The 23,137-nt window shown below is 43.3% G+C and overlaps 1 long non-coding RNA gene across 3 annotated transcripts; it reads left to right on the forward strand.

Annotated features, from left to right (window-relative positions):
* The first annotated feature begins 6,689 nt into the window (after positions 1–6,689).
* On the forward strand, positions 6,690–22,445 carry LOC129655410 (uncharacterized). Of its 3 annotated transcripts, none has more exons than XR_008716001.1 (5): positions 6,690–7,126; positions 8,649–8,763; positions 14,502–14,645; positions 15,735–15,930; positions 19,234–22,445. It is a non-coding gene; the product is annotated as an uncharacterized LOC129655410 (long non-coding RNA). The 3 variants fall into 3 exon arrangements; XR_008716003.1 differs by lacking the exon at positions 6,690–7,126 and adding an exon at positions 7,152–7,607; XR_008716002.1 differs by lacking the exon at positions 6,690–7,126 and adding an exon at positions 8,429–8,561.
* The last annotated feature ends 692 nt before the right edge of the window (positions 22,446–23,137 follow it).

Here is a 23,137-nt window from a genome sequence, read left to right on the forward strand (position 1 = left end):
ATATCAAGACATTAATGAGGAAACCTGAAGCCCAGAGAAGTAACCTGGTTTGTTCAGGGCCACTGGAATGAGAACCCCTCTAGTAATTCCCAGAACAACATTACCTTCGTCATTGGCTATTTCTTGCTTAATCACTCTCGCTTGGAGCCACCGCCTGTTTGTCTCCTGCCTGGCCCAGATTCCTGGGTCTCAGACCACAGGAGACCTAAGAGGGTACGTTAGTCATTTGTATTATTATCCAACCAGCACACTTTCCTGGCCACAGAGGCTTCTGGCTTTGAAGATGTATAACATGTGCTCATTTCCCTGCTGGGTTCGGCTTCATTTAAACTCAAAAAAATGAGAAATGCTACAAAAAAATGTACAGTCCTTGACCTTTGAGCTCTTCCACTTGGCCAATGGCCTTGGGTGAATTCCTCCCCTGTGAATCAAAGTAAGGAGACAAGTTGCATTATTTTAAGGACTTCAGGCTCAATGTCTTTTCCCTGTCTGGAATGTTTATCCATTTTCCTCTGAAGTCCTACCAGATATCTGAGGTGCAGGCCAGGTACTACCTCCTTTAGAAGTTTCCCTTATCCCCATCTTTCCATCTCACCCAGCCCATAGTGCTTGCTAACCTCTCTGAATTCCTAACATACTGTTCTTAATAGCCATTTTACACTCAGCATATTTTTATTTAAATATGAGAAAAGAAAATATAGATCATGTCTTGTAACCTTCCCAACATTATATACCTGAAGTTTTTCTCTTATCCCTTTAGGTGTCATCTGTTTCAAACCAATGGCATATTGGCTTCCTTCTACCTTGGTATGTCATTTCTGTCATCCTTCATATTGTTCTCACAGTAACAGCCTTAGTAAGGGCTGAATGTTTAGCCACGGGCCAGCAAATTACCATGCTACCTAAGGCGTCCATTGCAAACTGGATGCTATCTGACCCACCAAGCCATAAAGTTGGGCATACAGAGCTGTACTCCATCATCAAATGGACTTGGTACAGATGAGACTGAGCTCACAGAGGCCCTGAAGACACAGGTGAGTCACATAAAGAAGTGGTCTATATGCCTGTAGTCCCCACTCCTGCTGTGTTAACTTCTCTTCCCAACCTTCTGCTGGCCTCATGAGAAGCACCCTACGATCAGTTGACGCCTTCTCTTGGATGACCATAGAAGCCTTCTCCTGGATGACTCTAGAAACCTCTTAACTGGTCCCCCACCTCCAATCTCTTCTATTTTCTACTCACGGCTACATGTTGCCACCATGATCTTCAAAAAAAAAAATAATTCCACTCTGATCGCATTGTTCTTCTCTACAGAAACCTGTGTCCATAACTGTTACTAGCAAAATTCCTGCTCAGTCTTCAAGGTCTTGAACACACCCTACTGATTTCTCTAATCACTTCTCAGATGTCAGCTAGATAGCACTTCTCAAATGTTATATGCAAGGACTCTTAAGGACAAATGAAAATGATCAAGTGCCCCTATGGGTCCTAGAGGTACAGCCCAAGGCCACCTCCTTAAGAGTCTTTAAGGACTAATGACTTATCTAAGAATTATGCCAATTTGACCTTCTAGCCCATATTTCTAGAAGTGTTCATGTTATTTAAGTTACCTATAAGATTTATGAGCTGAGAACTATAAAACACTAATAAACAAAATCAAAGATGGTTCAAGGAACTGGAAAGATAGCCCATGCTCTTGGATTGGTGGAATCAATGCAGTTAAAATGGCCATATTACCCAAAGCAATCTACCAGTTTAATGTGATCTTTATCAACTTACCCTTGAAAATTTTCACAGAACTAAAATAGTCCTAAAGTTTATATGGAATCACAAAAGACCCAGAATTGCCCAATCTATCCTGGGGAAAAAGAACAAAACTGGAGGCACAATCCTTTCAAATTTCAGATAATGTTACAAAGCTACAAAAATCAATCAGAGTGGCACTGGCACAAAAGCAGGCCTATGGATCAAGGACACAGAATAGAGAGCCCAGAAATAAATCCTCACACCTACAGGCAATTGACAAATGAGGCAAGAATACACAATGGAGAAAAGACAGTCTCTTCAGCAAGTGGTGCTGGGAAAGTTTGACAGCTACATGTAAATCAGTGAAGTTAGAACACTCCCTCACACCATACAACAAAATAAATTCAAAATGGCTTAAAGAGTCAAATATAAGACATGATACCATAAAACTCCTAGAAGAGGACATACACAATATGTTCTCTGACCTAAATTATAGCAATGTTATCATAGGTTATTCTTCCAAAACAATAGAAATAAAAGCAAAAATAAACAAATGGGACCTAATCAAATTTATAAGCTTTTTTGTACAGCAAAGGAAATCATAAACAAAATATAAAGACAACCTACTGAATGGGAGAAAATATTTGCAAATAATGCAAAAAACAAAGGATTGATTTCCAAATTATACAAATAGCTCATACAATTCAATAGCCAGAAAAACAAATGGGCAGAAGACCTAAGCAGACATTTCTCCAAAGATATACAGGTAGCCAACAGGCACATGAAAAGATGCCCAACATCAATAACTACAAAGATGTATCTCCTTATTCTGGTCAGATTGACCAAAATCAAAAAGTCCACTAATAATAAATGCTGGAGGGGGTGTGAAGAAAATGAAACCCTCCTACAGTGTTGGTGGGAATATATATTGGTGCATCCATTAAGGAAACAGTATGGAGGCTCTTTAAGAAAATAAAATTAGAATGACCATATACTTTAGCAATCCCATTACTGGGAATATATCCGGAAAAGATGAAAGCTCTAACTCATAAAGATACATGAGCTCCAATGTTCAACATTTACAAAAGCCAAGACATGGAAGCAACATTAAGAGTCCTTCAACAGATGAATAGGTAAATAAGATGTGAAATGTACACACACACACACACACACACACACACACACACACACACACACAATGGAATATTACTCCACTATAAAAAAGAATGAAATAATGCCATTGGCAGCAACATGGATGGACCTAGAGATTATCATACTAAGTGAAGTAAGTCAGACAGATATATTTTATATATCACTTATATGTGCAAACTAAAAAAATAGTACAAATGAACTTATTTATAAAAACAGAAACTAACAGACATAGGAAACAAACTTGTGACTAAAAAAGGGGAAGTGGGGGAGGGAAAAATTGGGAGTATGGGATTAACACATGCATACCATCATATACAAAATAACAAAGACCTACTATATAGCACAGGAAATTATATTCAATATCTTATAATAAATTATAATGGAATCAAAAAATAATATATATATACAAATCTTTTTGTACACTTGAAAAGGGTTGATTTACTTACACGTCTCTAGTAAATTTGATATTCCATGCAATGCTTTATCTTTCTCCTGTAGATTTTTATATACAGCACTGACATGCCATCAGTCTTCCTTCATGCTCAGATCAGATCAGTCGCTCAGTCGTGTCTGACTCTTAATTTGAGAAAAATGGACCCTCTGGCACTTTTTCTGGACTTCTGTGACGTGGGCATGTTTCTGTGCCTGAGAAACTCAGTCTAGAGAAGAAAACCCCATACCTGGCTAAGAGTGGGTATACATAATAAATAGTACATAGTACACAGTAGTGGCCGAGAAGGCAATGGCATCCCAGTCCAGTACTCCTGCCTGGAAAATCCCATGGACGGAGGAGCCTGGCAGGCTGCGGTCCATAGGGTCGCGAAGAGTCGGACACAACTGAGCGACTTCACTTTCACTTTTCACTTTCATGCATTGGAGAAGGAAATGGCAACCCACTCCAGTGTTCTTGCCTGGAGAATTCCGGGGATGGCAGAGCCTGGTGGGCTGCCGTCTATGGGGTCGCACAGAGTCGGACATGACTGAAGCAACTTAGCAGCAGCAGCACACAGTACTGGGCATCTGGAGGGCTTGCGTACTCTCAATATCAACTGAAGGCTAAATTCCTTAGCCTGAAATTGAAGTTAAGTCCTGACTTCATACAAGAATCTTAATAATAACAGTACTATTTACATAATTCCAGTAGCTACAACCTATACAGTACTTGCTCTGACCAAATAATTCTCTAAGCTTTTCATTTGTATTAACACATTTAATTCTCAGATCCACCTCATACAATGAGTCTTGTTAATATTTTCATTTCAATTATATGAGGAGAAAACTGAGTTTGGCTTTGAAGCAGGCAGCCCAGCTTTGATGACCATGACTTAAACCACTCTGTTATGACACGTCCCAATTATCTTTAATATTAAATAATTGTAATAACAGCAGAAGTTATAATAATAGTTGCAGCTGTAACCACAGTAACTACACAAACACACACACACACACACACACACACACACACACACACAGAGTCTCTTAGACACTAAATGAGATAGCATATAAATCACCATGAAATCCTCCCAGCAGAGACTAGTCCATTATAAGGCCTTCCTAAACAACCGCTCTCTAAGCTCCCCCGCCCTTTACTACCCACAGAAGTTCAAGCAAAGGTCTCCTAAGATCTCTGTGGTTAAAAGTTCAGGGAGAACATGTTGAGATTGTATGGCTATGCAAGCAAATTAAGACAGATCTGTGACTGGAAGAGTCATAGGCAATAAGAAGGTGTAGTTTCAAAAAGGTGAACTCCTCTCATGGGTATTCAAGGACCCACTTTGGTCTGGATCCTCCTAACCAATTGGTATCCTCAAACTTAAGATGCCCTTCCTCAGAATGAAATTCATGTTTTAGATCCAGGAACAGGCTCTATTATTGAAAGAATGTAAAGGAGCTAATGGTGGGAAGCCGCAGGACATGATTTCAGATATAACTAACCCCATGTAATCCCCACAAGGTCCCAGTGATGGAAGTAAGACCATCATTTTTCAGATGAGGACACTGGTGGTCAGAAAGATTCCATACCTTACTCATGGTGACACAGAAATAAATGTGCAGCACTGGTATTTGGAGTCATATACATCTCCCCACAAAGCTTATTTATAGCATACATGCTACAAAGGGCCTATGTTTCTGACCAAGGATATAACATTGTTATAAAACTCTAAAAGAAAATGGCCTCAGAAACACTAGGAACTTTAAATTGGAAGTCTCTCGCTTAGTGTGACTGCTTTTATAGGACATGGTTTCCTAAAATCTGAAGTCAGAATTCCCTTAAATATTGTGCATTATTAGATGAAATGGGTGCTTTTCCGACAGGCGTGGTGACAATGGCGCAATGTGTACTTTCTAGGATCCAGCCATTTGCAAAGCTGAAAGGAAAGGGCAGGGGACAGAGGGTAGACACAGCAACTGGCGATAAGGGAAAGTCTGAGCAGGAGAGACACACCTCTGAAGATTTAGCTCAGTCAGTTATTTAGAGGAAGAGCAGTTAAATGGATGAGGGTGGGGAGTGGTTATGGTTGCTATTGGGAGAAGGAACAAGCAAAGACTTCCAGGTTTGGATTTCACTGTTTTCCCCTACAGGTTACCAAAAATGGTATCAGGAACAAGACCTAGGTCTAATAACAGAAACAGGAGCAGAGGCCAAATATCCAAACCAGAGATCAATGCAGGAACAGGGTTATCAGAAAAGGTAACGACGCAGAATCCTAGGAAATGCCAAACAAGGACTCTTATCTGTATCTGGGGATAGCTGTGTAGGATTTTGCCAAATGCTGAGATCATAAAGGGTACAAGAGGTAAAGAACAGCATGTACCAAAACATAAAGGGTGGATCGGTGTGGCATTTCAGGGGAATAATAAATGTTCTATTAGGTCTGGGATTAGGAGAAGTCATACTTAGAAAATGTTCATTAGGGGCAAATGATAGAGGGACTTGAGTGTTAAAGATCCTGGAGTTTACTGTAGGGAATCAACAAGTCTGGGTGATGCCAGCTGGTAGATGATAGAGAAGAAGACACAAGGTCCATGGTGGATGCTTTAAAAAAAATGGATTGTGCATTGACTACAGCCGAGGGGTGACACACAAAATAATAAAGAAATGATTGAAAATATTTAAGTTAGAAAGAGATCTTGGGGACTCCCTGTGTAATTTCTTATTTCGCAGTTGGGAAGACAAGTCTATGAGTGGGACCTCACGATGATTCATAATAAACTGATAACCAAGTCTCTTTCTAGTCCATTATACTTTGCAATTGCAAGGTTAAAAATTCTATTTAAAAATGCTCCATATTTTGGAATTGTTGGTTATAAAGTATGGGGAAAAAAAATAAAATCAGAAAATTGTGTCCTGGGAGTGGGGCTAAATAATAACTCAAAGTCAATTTTCTGTCTTAAAAAACACAAAGTCCAACTTGACCATGGGTTGTCCTTGGCTCTTCTCCCCAACTGCTGCAGGTCAGTCTTTTGTGTATTTAATCCCTTGGTCTGCAAGCCTTTTAACCTGTAAACTGCATAAAACATTGAAAAGTCAGGCAAATAATTGCAAGAGATTTCCTGTTTGACTGACTTAGCCTGGAAATGAAATCTGATCCCAAGAGAGAGCTAGACACTAAATCCAGGGAAATGAAAGATCAATATAAAGATAAATCCAGTTAAGTTACCAGCCACCAGCTGGCATGTTCCCTTTCCCTTAACAGAGGCCTAAATAGAGAAGTAAATAAAATGAACTTCTAATACCTAAGTCTCCCAAGGTGGCAGAGATCCACTGCTTACTTCTGTCTGTCTCATTACACACGGCTGCTGTAAGTGAGACAGAGACACTCATTGTGTACATGGAGCCCAGAAGAGGAAACCATCACCACTGGGGGAACCAGAAGCCTCACCAGGAGACAGATTTGTATTCATCTTTGAAAGATTAGAAGGTGCTTTTTCAGACAGACAAAAGACAAGAGGAAGGTTATTTCAACAGAGGACACAATTTATGCACAAACATGAAAGGGACTACTGAGTGGATAGCAAACAATTCAGGCTGGTGAGAAAATGAAGAGATTGAGGATGTGGAGAAAAGAAAAACATTTCAGGCTTGTGAGAGGACATTCAGGTGTGAAAGAACCTGAGTCTCAGGGCAGTGTCAAATAGTTCCAGGTGGGCTGAGCCCAAGGCCACACAAGCAGGCATGTAGAGGCAGACAAGGCTGGAAAGAAGAACGGCCCCAGCCAGGGAGGCTGTGAGTACCTTTATAAAGAAGCTGGCTTTTATTTTGCAGGCAGTAATGAGTGGGGGAAGCTAGAACAAACCTAGACAGAGTGTTGAAAAGCAGAGACATTGCTCTGCTGACAAAGGCCCATATAGTCAAGGCTATGGTCTTTAGAGTGGCCACGTACAGTTGTGAGAGCTGGACCATACGGGAGGCAGACAGCCAAAGAATTGATGCCTTCAAACTGTGGTCCTGGAGAAGATTCCTGAGAGTCCCTTGGGCAGCAAGGAGATAAAACCAGTCAGTACTAGGGGAAATCAACCCTGAATATTCACTGGAAGGACTGAAGCTGAAGCTCCAGTATTTTGGTCACCTGAACTGAACAGCTGACTCATTGGAAAAGTCCCCAGTGCTGATCGAGAGCAGAAGGAGAAGAGGGTGTCAGAGAATGAGATGGCTGTATGGCATCATCGATGCAATGGACATGAACTTGGGCAAACTTCAGGAGATGGTGAGGGACCGGGAGGCCTGGCGTGCTGGAGTCCTTGGGGTTGCAAAGAGTTGGACACGACTGGGAGACTGAACAACAACAACAGGTTGGGGGGTTGGGGGAGAAAAGCACCTGAGCAGAAGGGTGACACCATTAGAGCATATTCTGGGGGAAATGGATTAGAAAATGAGACTGGAAACAGAGTGGTTAAAACATGTGCTAGGTAAGAAATTCAAAGGATGCCAGCAAGGGCCTGATTAGTGATCTAAAACCAGTTCTACCAAGAACGTTTCCCCAGGTTTTCCATCTGCACCAACGTTGCCTTGCTCTCCCACATGACTACTAACATGAGTCCTGGCTACTGGACGTTTAACAGTGCTGCTAACTGTAGATTTGCTCTCTGCTTGAACAGCTCGAAGGCAAGGATAGGGTCTGAATAATCTCAGTATCCTGACACCTAGAAAAGAGCCAGCCCCATGGAGAGGTCTGTTGAGTGAATGCAGGCTGGCATGTCCAAATCAATCAATGGAAATAGGATGCAGCTGTATACACCACCCACCTTGTTCCCTTTCCCATCCCCTCCCATCCTTACCCAGATCCTAACACTGGCTGAGTAAATAGGGCATTAATTGTTTCTTCCTTCTTAATTACCTTTAAGGACCACTTGCTTAACCACTCAAGGAATGTGGGGGCAAATATAACCAGTTCACTGGTGACTGGAAGGATGTCCTATTTCCTCTGACCAGGACATCCTGAATGTAACTCACGCTATTCCTCAGGTCTACCCTGGTTCTACCTATACCCCACAGAGCTGAGTCCTGGTATTGAAAGGGGTGATTAAAGAACAGACACAGTTGGGTCCTTAAGGCCTCATGTACCTGGCTCAAGACCACAGGGATAGGATCCTTCCAAATAAGTAACTGTCTTTTCCCATCTATTATCCATCTGTACTGGATGGCACAACAACATCACAAAGTAGGTTGGTTTTACAGTCCCCATGTGACAGATGAGGGACCCAAAGCCTAAAATGATTAACTCAGTGGTTCTCAACTCTGATTGCAGTGGACAATCAACTAGGCAGCTGTTCAGTGATTCCACGACCAAGCCCCAGGCCAGGCTGCTCCTATAGAGCTTCTGGGATAAGACTCAGGTATCAGAGTTCAAGGTAACTTGGCTGGTGAGTAGAAAATTTAGGACTGGAACTCAGCCTCCCCCAACCTCAGTGCCATTTCCAGGGCTCCATTGGAAGTAAGTAAAATTCTGTAGGAGCTCTAAGTCTGATGAGGAGCTGAGTAAGAGACAGAGAGGATGATAAATGGAAAAAATAGACATCAGTCTTTCCGTTTTCTATGCTCTTGCTTTTTATCTCAAATCACAGGATTGATCTGTGACTTCTATGGGACATCAACTGTTTAGGTTCCTCAGGTCCGTCCTACTCAGAACACAGCACAGCCGCTTTCCTGCCAAGCAAGAACTTTCGGGCACAAAGGCCTTGCCTCTGCCTTCTCTTGGGGGCAAAGCAAAGGGCAGCTTTGGCAGCTCTATGGGCTGCTCCTCAGGTTGCTCATGCAGCCGCCTGACTGATGGCCTGCCGCCCTGCACTGCTGGGGCCATGTCCCCAGCTCCACCAAAGGAGCTCACTCAGGCGTGTGTTTTGGCTCCTTTTTATGGGAAGATCTGTGTTAGCCATGAATCATAGAGTATCCATGCTGAAAAACAACCTTAAAGTTCATTTTGTCCCCGCGTCAACTGTCATCACTCCCTGGACACTTTTCTGATGGGAAAATGGAGGTTTATTTGATAATGAAGTATTAATAATCACAAAATTCAATATAGTAAAATATTTCAATACCAAGAAATAACTATAAAATGGAAGTTTACTTTGCATCAACTACATGCCAGAGACTACTTCACACACATTATCTTAAATAATTTTAAGGGCCACTACATTGCACAAATCCAAGGGTCATCTTTAGTCTCATAGAGTATATATGATACATGCCAGGATGTGCATTGATTCCCTAGAATACTGCTATACATAATTTGTGTGGCCATACCTGGTAGCCTCATAAGCCTAATGTCAACCTTAAAATGAAGCTATCATTTCTGTAGTGGTTCAGGTTACCAAAGAGCCCTCTTCCTTCTGGAGCACAAAGATTACCAGTTAAATGGGAAACAAACATCACTTTTTAAAATTTATGTAATCATCCTCTGTATCTGGTGCTTTTGTTATATAACAGATCACCCCAAAACTTATGAGCTTAAAATGATAACCATTTGTTACTGCTCAGAAAGCTACAGGTCCACTCAGCAGTCCTGCTGATCTGGGCTGGGCTGGGCTGATCTTGGTTGAGCTCACTGATCTATATGCATCATTTGATAGGGCAACCAGAGGATGGCCAGTCTGTGATGTCCTTGAGAGGGCTGGTTCAGATGACTGAGACCTCTCTCCATTGGTTTCTTTTCATTCAAAAAGTCAGCCTGGCTGTGCATGGAGGTCACAAGGTTTCAAAAGAACAAAGGGAAGCAAGTAACATCTCTTAAGGCCGAGGCTCAGACCTCTCCAATCACTTCTATTTCTTTGCTTTGGCCAAAGCAACTCGAAAAGCCAATCCAGATGACAGAGATAAAGAAACTGACTCCACATCTCAAAGGGAGAAGAAACAAAATCCTGTGACCTGTAACTCAAAATTACTGTCAAGGGTTAACAGTTGAAAGGGCTTAGGTTTCCATCTGAAAGCAATATGACATACACTCTTCCTGTGATACACCCAGTTATACAGGGAGAATCTAGAACAGGCAATAGAAAATGGGAATTGTTAGCAAGTGGTCAGAGTTTTCCTTCCATTGGCACTGAGCATATTAGATTCTGCTTTTCAGAGAGAAGTGTGTAAGAGAGTGGAAAAAGAGTGAGTCAGTCTCCCTGAGAGGTGTGTAGAAGGGACAGTCTCTTCTCTACAGGTCAAGGTGGAAAGTGGAAAGAAAATCCCTTCTTCATCAACAATCGCCAGTTCTCTGAGCCTCCATTTCCTTGTCTAGATTTGAAGTTACATGGCCAAAAACACTTAGTATAAAAGACTACACATGTTGCCCAGATTTTACTATCAAGGCCAGCTAGGACCAGCTGTGCTTGATGCCTGTCCTTAATAGCTAAGAGCCCTTTGCTGAGAGAGCCAAACAAGGCTGTCAATTGTATGAGCTGATGTTTTGGTCCAAGCACCCTTCTAAGCTCCTTCACAGAAAATAGGACCTAAAATCGTCACCACTCCAAATGACAGCATTATTCTTCTCATACTGCATGAAAAACACTAAATTCTGAGAGATGATGAGATGTATTCAAGATTACAGTTAGTTAATGGGGTAACATGGACCTAAATTTGAATTAAGGTTCTCACCAAAGTCCAAATTTTTTCTCTTTGTCATATATTATACACAGCAGGCAAACTGGGTTATTTTCCTTTCTAAAAGATTCTTCTTTATTCTTTAGTTCCTGCATTCTCTTGCCTTGGAATGTGCTAACAACCTCATTTTGGATGATGTAATCTTCCCTACCTGCATCTGCTACCCTATTTCAATCTATATGACCCCTAGCATCTTTAAAAGACCAACTCAAATACAACCTTCTTCAGGATCCAGAATTAAGGTCTGCTCTTTCCTCATCCCTCCTGCAGGAAGTCATCTCCCGCTACTTCCTCTACACTCCTACAACTTTTGATTTCATACCATTTTTGCCATATGGCATTACTGATATTTACTTATTTACATCTTCTATGCCTTGAAAGCTTGTTGAGTCATAAGGCTCATCATTGCAACCCCAATACCCAGAACAGACCTTTGTCATTGACTGAAGGGACAAAAGCAACAACAACAACAAAAAAATAGGAGCTACATGATTTCCATGCGCAGGTTGCAGGCATTGAGTAAATCCTCATTTGCTGCTAGCAAACCTGGGAAGGCTGCCTGGAGGAAGCTTTGGATCTGGAACCATGAGAAACTTCTGATTTTCCTCATTGCTTTCTGTCCTTCTCACCTCTTTGGTCTCTGATGTCTAAAAAGGGTTGAAAGCACTTTGGTAGAAATCAGTAGTTTGTCAAGTTGGTTACAGACATTCTTGGAAGAGACAAGGAGGAAAAGTGCACAGAATGGTATGGTAATAATTCATTTTATCCAAATAAGATGTGGAAGACTGCTTGAAGAGACACATTTCTGGCAGTTAATTGTCCCCAGAAAAGATAAAAGAAAGGAAGAGCAGAGAGCACTTTGTCGAAGCTCTCACCACTCCAGAACTAAACCACTCTTCTTTCTAATTCTCAGAGAAAAGAGGGAATGGGAGAAGTGATCTTCTAAAGGTAAAAGAGTAAAAGTCTTCACTGGCTCTGAGTGGGGGTCAGGTATCCAACAATTCCTAGCATGTGTACAGCACTTTACAATCTATAAAGTGCTTTCCAACTAGTCCCCCAGGCACATAACAAGCCTAGGCAGTAGATGAACCCATTGGAGAGCGAGAAGTGCTTGAAGCTTAATCTCATGGTATAATTTAAATTTTGCATTGACACTTTTAGTATGACACATGTTTTCTTTTCGATGACCTTTGACTCTTATTCCAAGACACAAAGACTGTCTCTTTGAAGACAACTCTGCCCCCGCCAGGCAATCTAATGGAGAGGAAGTGATCCAAGACAGAAGAATAAAAGGAGTAAGATAAAGACTTGAAAGCAAAAGAAACATTTCTGGCTCCAGATTCTAGCCTGGGCTTGCTTATAACCCACCTCAAGACCTTGGACAAGTTGTTTCAAAAGTCTTAAGTTTCCCAGGCAAAGAGTTCATCATTTCCTCCACTTTCTTCCCAGAGTGGTTTCAGCACTATATTATCATTTCCATGGTTTAATGTGTACTGTTTTCTACAAGCTTGTCTACAAGTCAGACAGACTCCCTGATCCTCCTATGCGGCATGGCTTCTCTCATCATTATTCTCAGTCTCAGTCCTTTGCTGGCTACCTTCATAGCACTGATCACAATTTACCAGTATTTTCTTTATTTCTTGGCTTACTTGGTAGCATTTCTGGCTGTCTCCCCAGATGGAATGGCAGCCTAGTGAGGGCAGGGGACAGGTCCCCTGTTGTTCACCAGTTCTGTGCCTCAGGGAAGTCAGGTCTAAAATACTGACCGAGTGAGTGATGCCTCCTGCAGGAGATGGGGGAGGAGTGGGGTTCTTCTTTTAGTCTAGGGTCTGTCACAGGACTAGTGCTCAATTAGGACTGTAATTAACAAGAGGAACATGGCTCCACCCCTGACCTCACACTTCAGTCTGGCCAACAAAGGAGGGAGTGTCTGCTCCCAGCCTTTATAATAGATATGCTGCTGCTACTGCTAAGTCGCTTCAGTCGTGTCCAACTCTGTGCAACCCCATAGACGGCAGCCCACCAGGCTTCCCATCCCTGGGATTCTCCAGGCAAGAACACTGGAGTGTGTTGCCATTTCCTTCTCCAATGCATGAAAGTGAAAAGTCAAAGTGAAGTCGCTCAGTCGTGTCCGACTCGAGTGACCCCATGGACTGCAGCCTACCAGGCTCCTCTGTCCATGAGATTTTCTAGGCAAAAGTACTGGAGTGGGGTGCCATTGCCTTCTCCATTATAATAGATATAGACATAGACAAAGCTAATTAGAGCTCATTAGTTGGGGAGGCAAAGCATTCCCATAGTAAAAGTGCTATCAAACCAAAATCAGAGAGTGCCTGCACTAGAAGATACTGAAGGATGATTTTCTACTTTAACGGTCTCTTTTTACAGGTGTAGAAACAGGTTCAGAAAGGTAAAGTGACTGGCCCCAGGTTAGCCTAAACACAGTTGTGCATAAGAAGCCATGATGCAGAGCTTGGGAAAGTTCTAGAAATCCATGCAGAGAGCTTCAAAGAAAAATGGGTCGCTTGGTGTGTGTGATCCCTCACTGGGGAAGAAGATGCTCTTGCTTTGCACACAAGGCCTGGGTTGCACGTCCCTTCCTTTAAGATCCATGAAAGCTCCCTCTATTATTGGGAGGTGGGAAAGTTTAATTCTTTGTCCAGGAGATCATTCCTAGGAAGCCATAAGCCAGGCCTAGCAATTTAGTCCTCACAATTCTCCATCAAGATGGGAATCATCTCATACTGTCAAGAAGGAAACTTAAAAGTACCAAACAGCTCTGATACTCTAAGTCCAAATAACACAGCTCATAGCTGCCCTCTCTAATGGGGATGGGGGGAGGGAGTGGACAGCTGTCTTGTTTCTGAAGACCTTCAACCCTGTGGTACCTGCTTCTGCTCTCCCTTGATCATTTGTTAATCAAAATCACCATGCTTATTTGTTTGCAGTATTTGTTTCTTTAACAGAAAACATGCTTCATGGGGGGAGGGAATCTTGTCTGCCATGTTTTTTAGTATTTCTCTGGGCTTTGGGCAATGCCAAACACTCAAGAAAGGAGGAGGGAAGGGAAGGAATAGGGAAGAAGAAAGAGAAGGAAGGCAAGGAGGAGAGGGAGGGAGGAAAAGAGGGAATGAGAAGACAGAGGAAGAAATTCTGTTTCTGCTCTTCTTTCTAGAATCAGATCATTATAATGACAAACCTTCAAATGTGTACAGCCTTTACCTTCTATAGAATGTTTTTGCATTGCTTGCATCCTTCCAATAGCCCTGTGATTAAAAAGAGAAGGATCTTTATCCCTATTATATAGATGCATCCATAAATTAATCATCTCCTGACAACCACTGATAACCATGATAGCCATGGGGTGCTGTTCTGACCGCAACCTGGCTCTCTCAGGGTTCTGTTTTTGCCCATCTCCCCAAATGAGTATTTCAAGCAATAGGGGCCTGAAATGGGGCTTTGTACAGAGGGAAGCAATTTGTTCCAAGAGGGCTTCTGGAGCTTTGTCTTCCAGGCAGAGCAGATGCTTGAGACGAGGTTTGGAGGAGCATGTGTGGAAGAACAGCACATATGAAAGTGCACACGTCTGGGAAAGGGTGGAGCCTTCTGAGACCAACGCGGCTGGAACCTCAAGACGCGTGCAAAAGAGCAAATGCAGGTGCTGAAACTGGAATCGTGAATGGGGGCCAGACCTCAGGGAGGCCTTGAAAGCTTAACATCAGCTTGAGACAAAGGGACAGTTGATGGTTGTGTGCTAGACAGTGGCCTGACCTGATCTTCACCCTGGGGAAGAGTGGAGTGGAGCAGGGCAAGGTTGAAGGGCAGCAAGAACAGTTAGGAGACTGGAAGGATCACCCTGGATGGACAGGAAGGCAGACTGCACTGAGGCTGGCCTGTAGCACTGCAGCTGAGGCAGAGGGGGAAGGAAGGATCAACACCAAGAGGGATTGAGCTTCTGGAAGTGCAGATCTGCCTGAAGGCTCCAATGCAAGCAGTTGGCAAGCATAAATCTTCCGCATCCTAGTCTAGCATCCTTTCCCTGCAGGGCGAGCACTGCTTCACACTCTCATACATGCTGGCTGGCTCCCTGCTTTCTCACCCCCACTTCAGTCTACTCTCCGCTCACCCACCAACTCCTAGGACTGGCTGCCTCTGTCTGCCACCACAAGATTAAAATTTCTTTCCCCTTTCAGGAAGTTTAGAGATTACAAAGCTGCAAGGGATAGTTAATTGCTCAGTCGTGTCTGACTCTGCAAATCCATGGACAGTAACCCACCAGGCTCCTCTGTCCATGGAATTCTCCAGCCAAGAGTTCTAGAGTGGGTTGCCATTTCCTTCTCCAGGGGATCTTCCAACCCAGGGATCGAACCTGTGTTTCCTGTGTTGCAGGCGGATTCTTTACCATCTAAGCAACCAAGCATGTAACAGGAGAATGTCCAGTTCCTTCTACCTTTGCAAGTAAAAGGGAGCCATCGCTCCCTGCTGTACTTCCTATTCACTGGTTTACTCAGCAAGTATTTATTTTGTGCGGAGCACTGGGACTCACCTGGCCTCTTGGGAACCTTCTTTACTTCTATTTCTGAAGGCTTGTTTAGTGTTAAAACTCAAGAAAACCTTTGAATTCACCTACCCGCTCCAATATTCTTGCCTGGAGAATTCCATGGACAGAGGAACCTGGCGGCTACAGTCCATGGGGTGGCAAAGAGTCAGACACGACTGAACAACTAACACTTTCACTTTTTTTCAGGTTCAAGAGAACCATGTGATTCATTAAAGGCCACAGCAAGCAAGTGGGCAGATCAGGTCTCTGACTCTCAACCGCGTAGAATTTCCATGACCTCTTAGTGGCCTAGAAAAGTAGGACTTGCACTTGCGTCTGGTCGAACCAGAATGCTTTCCTTTAAAGGAATGAGGAGGGTGGTGATGCACCAAGGAACCGACAGGTGAGTGACTGCCATTGGTTCCAGGTGAGGCAAGTACAGAGCTGGCTCCCTCTCCCCCCACAACACCAGTCAGCGCTCGGATACATGTGGTGTTTATCTTTCTCTCATTCTGCGGTGATGTGTTTGTTGATGAGCTGTGGAGCACATCCAGAATGTTTTTGGAGCTGTTAGCTATTATGTCCTAAAAAATAATAGATCGCATGCTGTGGCTCTGTTTCTTAGCCCTTTTCTTGCTTTCAAAGCAACTGGAGGGCTAAAAATACCAAGCTCCTTCCAGGACCCACAACGCATCAGAGTCACCACCAACAGGAGGGTCCCCCTGGCCCTGGAGCCCTTGTTTACTTTGAAAAGCTCACTCAGCACCAGCTGAGAGCCCTCTTGGCCCCGGTGCCTCCCAGAGGATGCCTTCCTGGGCTCCTTTGTGCAGACACAGACAGAGGGCTGCCCATTGTGCTGGGGTACAGGGCTGCACCCCCAGCCCGCGGCTGGCCTGCTCCCTGGGCCACCAGGTCTGCGTTTATTATTCCAGATGATAAAGCATACTGTCCTGAGGAGTTCAAAGCTCCAAGTAACCGGCTGCCTCATGGGCAGGAAAGTTGCCGTTGTTTATTTCCTAGAGTAACCAGCTCTCCCCTTGCCCTTCCCGCCCCTCCCTTTCTCTCTCTCTCCCCTCCTCACCACCCCCTCTTCTCCCTAACCTCTTTTTATCTTTTCCTTCCCTCTCAGAACCTATTCCACTTCCTCTATTCTCTATTCTGCTCCTCTTCTTTCCCTATTCTTTTCTCAAGCCCCTGAGGCAGCTGTATAGAAAACAGTTTGAAACCCCTGAGTTAGATGCTAAAGTGCTCCCTGGCACTGATGTCGTGTAAGAGCCATTCCTTGCCATTGCATCTTAGGCAATGCATTTGGAGTGAGAGTGTAAAAGGTGGGCACTAACTGATAAATGGGTATGAACTTGAGCAAATTCCGGGAGACAGTGGAGGACAGAGAAGCCTGGTGTGCTGCAGTCCATGTGGCCACAAAGAGCAGGACACAACTTAGCAACTGAATAACAACTGATAAATGCCCAGCTCTTAAGCCAAGGAATAGAAATCCCAGGTCCAGCCTAGCCTACCTGGACTACAGTATATTAATAACTTATTGACCAGAGACATATTAATGTGTCTTTTGTTACATGAAAGTGTTTTAATAGTCACTTACATAGCAAATCACTGGTCACAGGCATTGATTTCTGTAAAAATCCCTCAGTCAATAATGTGTTAAAAAGCATGAGCAGAAATGAGAATATCTATGTGAATTGATTAGAAAATTAGACAATTCCTCAACATTTCTAGATCTGAAGAAAATTATTTCCCTGTAGGCCTCAGCTTCTAATACATCTAAAGAGGTTAGGAATCCCTATCCTGCCCTCTCCCAGGAAAGATTAAAGTTTACCTAGGATCACAGGAAAATTCTTTGGTGCCTCCACACCAGTATAGTAATTTTATTAAGGGCTACATACTACCCACGATTATGGTTAAGAGTGAAATAGGAATATGTTTATAAAATCCCTCTCAGTGTGTCAGGCATCAAAAAATAACATTGACTGCAATTTGGCTAGATAGTCCCCAAAGCAGCAGGCTGTGAAGGGGTGTGCAAGCATGAACTATATCTGGGAATGCTTTCAGGAACCCCATATCCTAAAAGGGAATGAAAGGAAAGGGAGCAAGATCAGGTAAAGGAAGATGTGGATGCCAACCCAGCTTCAACAGAGGTCTCGGCCATTGTTAAGTGGGGAGGGACTTTCTGAGATACACCAAAATAGGGGAAGGGGACCCTACCCTACCCACATCAGTGAATGTGGCTGCCCCAGGAAGGCAGTATGATCTCAGAAGGGATAGTTCATTCTCTTCAGCTGATGCAATCCTCAAAGAGGACTAAGAATTGAGGGCTGTCTGCTGGCAGCCCTCCCAGCAGCTAGAGGAATAATTTCTTGAGCACAGAGGTGAGATTTGGACTATACATCCTAATATCCCCTACAACGTCATTATAATTACATAAATAGAGTGATTTATTTTGTTTCCTTGTGTAGCTAAAAGAAATTCGGCTATTATCCAAAGAGTTTGCAATATTAGAGAAATGTGGGGAAACTATTTCTACCTAACAAACTAGTAAGTAACCCCTGATCAGCAGCTCCCCAATGAACACACGTCAGACTGACCTAGCCAATGGGTCCACAACAGAGACTCATTATTTCTCAGATTAATTGTAATGGCCTCTTAACGCTCTCCCAGCTCTGCACTCTCTGTCACCCCCTACTGGCCAATCCTGTGTACTACCTCTGTGGCTTTCTTCCTCTTGCCCCTATGTCACCCGATTGTTTAAACGTAACTGATGACTTCCGTCCCCTAGGAAAGCAGTGAAGACTCCTTTTCACAACTAGCCCATCTCCCCCTTAGCAGGCTCACTCCCTGCCCCTCCTTCAACCCCTCCACCTCATGACCCCAGCAGTCATCCAACACTCCAAACGCAGTGCTGTGTTCAAGCCTAGAATCCCTCCCCACATTTTCCTCATGATGGATTCCTACACATCCTTTCAAGCTCAGCCCAAATGCTCCTTTTTTTGTGTCCTGGATGCACTGCAGTTATAAGACTTAGATAAATAAACAGCCAATCATCTTCAAGGTGATGCTTCTGATACTAAAAGCAGAGCATCGCTGTAAGGAACAGGCTTGGCTTTACAGCTGAATGGACTTGGTTTGAATCTACTCTACTGCCTCCTGACTTTAAGCTGGGAAGTCTCCTAAGGACTTTGACGCTGTTTCCTTATCTGTTACCAGAATAATACCTTCTTCAAAGGATTGTTTGGGAGATGGATGTATAATATTCGACTGAGTGTTGGGCATGAAATCAACGTTTGCCCAGCTGCACTCCCTGTTAGGCACACAGCGAGCAGCATTCACTCTGCCTTTTCTTATTTGAACACAGATTCAGCATGGCACAGTTAGATTCCATGAGGACAAGGTCTCTCTCTCCTTGCTCATGATTCCTTTCCTCATCTTTTGAGCCTCAGTGCCCCCAAAAGATTTTTTTTTTTAAACAAGTGAAACACAGCCATTCTGGAAATGTTGAAGTAAATGGACTTGAGTTGAATTCCTGAAATTGTCTCCAATGCAGAGGATATCCATGTGATTTTTAGAGAAGGGTGAAATGAAGTCTCCTAAGATGGTGACCAGCCCTGCAGCCTTGCCAGATAGGTTTAGGGGTAAGAACGGGCCTGCCATGATGATTAACACCCCCATCTTTCTTTTCTTTCTGAGGCAGCTGCTCTCCACAGTGACGCAGCCATGCTGGACAAGTTCAGACTAAACACATATACATCATTGTCTTCATGTGTGCTTCTAATGTGTCCGCATCAAACTCTGGATAGGACTCCTGGGGACAGTAAATGGGGCTGAGACCACCTCGAAGTAATTTGGAACGTGTGTACCTGTCATCCGCCTGTCAGTCTTCCTGGAGTAGCGTCGGGGCAAGTCCATGGGGGCAATGATTCCATGTTTCCATACAACCTCTAAATGCATCCTGCATGACCTGGGCCCAGGCCAGCACACCAGATCCCACTTCTAAGAAGAGAGCATATCATGTGGCTGACAAGAATTCCAGTGAAAAGAGCTGGTCACCTCTTAGCTTCTTTAATTGTTCCTCATAAGGGACATTTATGATATAACGATGGGTTTTTGGAGGAACTCACATTCAGACAGTAATTTACTTGGTGGGGGGGGGGGGACCTATAAACACTGAAAAGAAGACAAAGAATATCAAAGGTTGTATTTTTCTTTCTCACTCGATAGTGAACAAATATTTATTAAATATCCACCATGTGTCAGACATTACTCTGTGTACTAAAGGTCCAGGGATATGAGACTCATCCCTGCCTATATAAAACTCACACCTAACCAGGCAGTCAGTGTGATGAGTCCTCTGGTTAGCTAAGTATACAGGCAGATCAGAGCCCCACTCTGGACTTGGAAAGATTCCCAAGAAAATCGTAATTTAGCTGAGGCCTAAGGGATCATCTCAGAGTTCCTCTTGTGAGAATAGGCAGTAGAAATATGGGGGAAATGTGCTTCTATGAGAGAAAATGGTATGTGAGAAAGCATAAGAGCAAAACAGAGGATTGGCCATTAGAAATGACGAATCAAGTTATGGCAGCTAGAACACTAAGTGTGCAGATGAGTGGTCACAAGGAGGCTGCAGGAGGTGGCAGAGACCCCACAACAGAGGGACTTAGAAACCATGTTGGAATGTTCAGATCTTTTCTTAGAGCACAGAAGAGCCAGAAAAGCCCTTCAAGCAAGATCAAAATGCTTGGTAGATGGGTACTATCTGCTACCTTCATTCAGTGAGAGTCTCCCAAGTTTCAGATCCTGTGTTGGCCCTTGCTGCTGCTGCTAAGTTGCTTCAGTCGTGTCCGACTCTGTGCGACCCCATAGATGGCAGCCCACCAGGCTCCCCCGTCCTTGGGATTCTCCAGGCAAGAATACTGGGGTGGGTTGCCATTTCCTTCTCCAATGCATGAAAGTGAAAAGTGAAAGTGAAGTCGCTCAGTCGTGTCCGACTCTTAGCGACCCCATGGACTGCAGCCCACCAGGCTCCTCCGCCCATGGGATTTTCCAGGCAAGAGTACTGGAGTGGGGTGCCATTGCCTTCTCTGGTTGGCCCTTGAGTGCACTCTAAATAATCAACCAAATCTAAGAGAACTTAAGCTCTCTTGCAGAGCTTGTCAAACTCTGAGGGAGAATGAGAAATAGAAGAGTAGATTAATTTGATGGTTAATTCTATGGGTCAGCTGGGTAGGCAATGGTACCCAGTTGTTTGGGCAAATAGTAGTTTAGATGTTGCTATGAAAGTCTTTTGATTTTCATAGATAAACATTTATAATCAGTGGACTTTAAACAGATTATCCTCCTTAGTGTAAGTGGGCCTCATTCAATCAGTTAAAAACCTTAAATGCAGTTTCCCAGCAAAGAGGGAGTTCTGCCTCAAGACTATAACATGGAAACCATGCCTGAATTTTCAATCTGCTGACCTGCCCTGAGGATTTGAGACTCAAGACAGCAATATCAACCCTTAACTGAATTTCTAGCCAACCAGGCTGCCCTGCAGATTGCAAGCTTGCTAACCCCTATAATTGCTTCCTTAAAATTAATCTCTCAATAGATGATAAATAGATGGGAAGAAAAATAGATATAGGAGGAAATGTATACACACACACACATTTTCTGTATCTTTGGAAAACCCTGAATAATACAGCTAGGCATCTGAAAACTCATTCCAATCTTCTGTCTGTCATTAAACTTCCCTGAGCCCATTGTCTCATCATCATAATGGAGACTAATCACCCACCTTTAGCACCAAGGCTGGCACATGATAGGTGCTTTAGGTCATTTCCTTTCCCCTTTCTGTGACTGATTGATAGGAATAGATACATACCCAAAAGGGGCACTTTTTGCTGACACAGGCTGCACTTGATGAAATCTGATCTAGAATGAGGAATACTAAACAAATCAAAAAGAATTTACTCTTCGAGCATTATTGCCACCGTGATGGATGGCTGCTCCAAAGGCTATTTCTCAAGAGTTCACAGCAGAGAAAAATGTTCAGTCTTGATTTTATATGTGTCCAGAAAATAAATTGTATGACAAGGGTGGCGACATTTGGACGGGGAGAGGGCTTAGCCAAGGAATTAAACATGTCAGGAGCCTCAGAAGGAAAATAATGTTGAAATGGAAGGTGAAAGGGGCTTATTTGGAGAACTTGACAAGTGGCACAATGGGAGGAAAGGTGGCACTCTGGAATGGGATGTCAGCCATTATCTGCCACTAAAGCCGCGATCTGCCCTTAGTAACTCAGCAAGGTGGAAAGGAAAAAATATGAGCCCAGGTTCTAATGCTCTATTATCACAACTGGCTTAAATTATTTTTCCTTGCTTCATTGACCACACAGCAAACACACAGAGAGTAAAACCAGGCAGGCCTTTTTTTTTTTTTTTTTTTTTGAGGAATCTTTGCCTAGGTCATCTCTCAAGTTGCTGTCAACAAAACTCCCAACATTAGAAATGAATGAGATGCAGAGAAAGAAAATATCTGGGATGATATCACACAGAACACTAGCAGAAAACCCAAGCCTAAAACCCAGACCTGTGAGCTCCCAACCCCAGGGCTTTGTAAGGAATGAAGAATATTATCTAAGCAGGGGGATGGCAAACAGGCTGCACTCAGTTTTAATTGATTGATTGTGCTGACTGAGGTGTGTGAGAGCAAATGCAGGTTTAGCTGCCTGAAAGTGGGGCTTAATTGATTAGTGATGTCCGTCATGGGAGCCAGAGGTTCTGCAGGCTGGACAAATATGTATCATTTTTGTCTGATCCAACCTTTTTCTCCCTCCTGTATTATTTAGCTCAGCAAAATATAGCCCACAGGCCAAAGTAGGCCCACTGCCTGTTTTTATAAATAAAGTTTTATTGGAACACAGCTTGATTCATTCATTTGCATATTTTCTCTGGCTACTTTGGCTCCACAACCACAGAACTGAACAATTACAACACAGATCATACAGTCCACAAAGCCTAAAATATATATACATTGTCCCTTTATAGAAAAAGCTTGCCAAACTTGTTCCACAGAATACTGTGACCCAGGCTGACTTGATTCCAGATAATGAGGCCATTCATTGACTCATTGCATATTTATTGCATGTCTGATATGATATGTTCCACACACATTATTAAACTGTATAGAGCTTCTCCATCTTTGGCTGCAAAGAATATAATCAATCTGATTTTGCTGTTGACCTTCTGGGTGATGTCCATGTGTAGAGTCTTCTCTTGTGTTGTTGGAAGAGTATGTTTGCTATGACCAGTGTGTTCTCTTGGCAAAACTCTTTGCCCTGCTTCATTCCGTACTTCAAGGCCAAATTTGCCTGTTACTCCAGGTGTTTCTTAAATTCCTACTTTTGCATTCCAATCCCTATAATGAAAAGGATGTCTTTTTTGGGTGTTAGTTCTAAAAGGTCTTGTAGATCTTCATCAGATCAGATCAGACAGATCAGTTGCTCAGTCGTGTCCGACTCTTTGCGACCCCATGAATTGTAGCATGCCAGGCCTCCCTGTCCATCACCAACTCCCAGAGTTCGCCCAGACTCACGTCCATTGAGTCAGTGATGCCAT

This window comes from Bubalus kerabau, chromosome 6 (assembly GCF_029407905.1).
Source record: "Bubalus kerabau isolate K-KA32 ecotype Philippines breed swamp buffalo chromosome 6, PCC_UOA_SB_1v2, whole genome shotgun sequence".
Classification (NCBI taxonomy): domain Eukaryota; kingdom Metazoa; phylum Chordata; class Mammalia; order Artiodactyla; family Bovidae; genus Bubalus; species Bubalus kerabau.